The sequence below is a fragment of the Capra hircus genome, chromosome 12 (assembly GCF_001704415.2).
Source record: "Capra hircus breed San Clemente chromosome 12, ASM170441v1, whole genome shotgun sequence".
NCBI lineage: Eukaryota > Metazoa > Chordata > Mammalia > Artiodactyla > Bovidae > Capra > Capra hircus.
In genome coordinates, this window is record NC_030819.1 from 61392638 (window position 1) to 61393854 (window position 1217).

Genomic DNA, 1217 nt, shown 5'->3' on the forward strand with positions numbered 1-1217 from the left:
AGCTCTGTATCACGGTGATCACATTTATTGGAAGGGTTGGAGAAAAATAAAAATGCTGTTTAGCTGAAGAATCTGAGTTATCTACAAATCAACTTATTTCAGGAGTGGAAGAATTCTTAGTTATTTCTTAGTATCAAGATGTACATCAATATCTCTTTTGAGTATCTTTCACATTCAAAGAGGCAATCACACAGTATCGCTCATTTTCCACGTGATAAACTCTTTTATCAGTCAACTCTCAACAGCGAGGCAACTAGCACAACATTGTCTCCCCAAACAAAGAGCATCAGAATATTCCATTTTGTTGATTTATATATCTCTTCATATGTTTCTTCATCAATTTCTATAGTTGTCACAGTTTCTTCCACATCTCCCAATATCATATTTAAATGCTGATCATAAGCATGTAACCTGCCTCAAAGCTCTCTGTCATTTCTCATCTTCACATAGACTTGCTCGTCCAGGCTGAGCCTGATGAGATCCAGGGGCTCTTCCACAGTGTTGGTAGTTTGTTGCTGGTCCACGTCGTCCACCATCTTTCAAATCCTTGAATTGATGCTTTTGAACTGTGGTGCTGAAGAAGACTCTTGAGAGTCCCTTGGACAGCAAGGAGATCCAACCAGTCCGTCCGAAAGGAAATCAGTCCTGGGTGTTCATTGGAAGAACTGATGCTGAAGCTGAAACTCCAATACTTTGGCCACCTGATGTGAAGAACTGACTCATTGGAAAAGACCCTGATGCTGGGAAAGATTGAAGGTGGGAGGAGAAAGGGACCACAGAGGATGAGATTGTTGGATGGCATCGCTGATGTGATGGACATGAGTTTGAGTAAGCTCCAGGAACTAAAGATAGACAGGGAGGCCTGGGGTGCTGCAGTCGATGGGGTCACAAGGATTTGCACACAACTGAGTGAGTGAACTGACTGACTGAGGGAAGATCCCCTGGAGAAGGAAATAGCAACCCACTCCAGTATTCTTACCTAGAGAAACCCATGGACAGAGGAGCTTCATGGGCTACAGTCCACAGGGTTGCAAAATGTTGGATACAACTGAGTGACTAAAACCATGAGCCACCACCCCAATCCAGCTTCTGTGCTCACCAGACCTCCCAAAGCAGGATTTTCATTAACTACTTTTCACCACCCAAGATAAAGCACCATCCTCACTTGCCTAAAGTGTATCTCACTGATCTTCTCTGGCTTTTCTTCCTGGTCCCTG

The 1217-nt window shown here is 43.6% G+C and overlaps 1 pseudogene; it reads right to left on the minus strand.

Moving 5' to 3' along the window:
• On the minus strand, window positions 228-536 carry LOC102186318 (annotated as a pseudogene).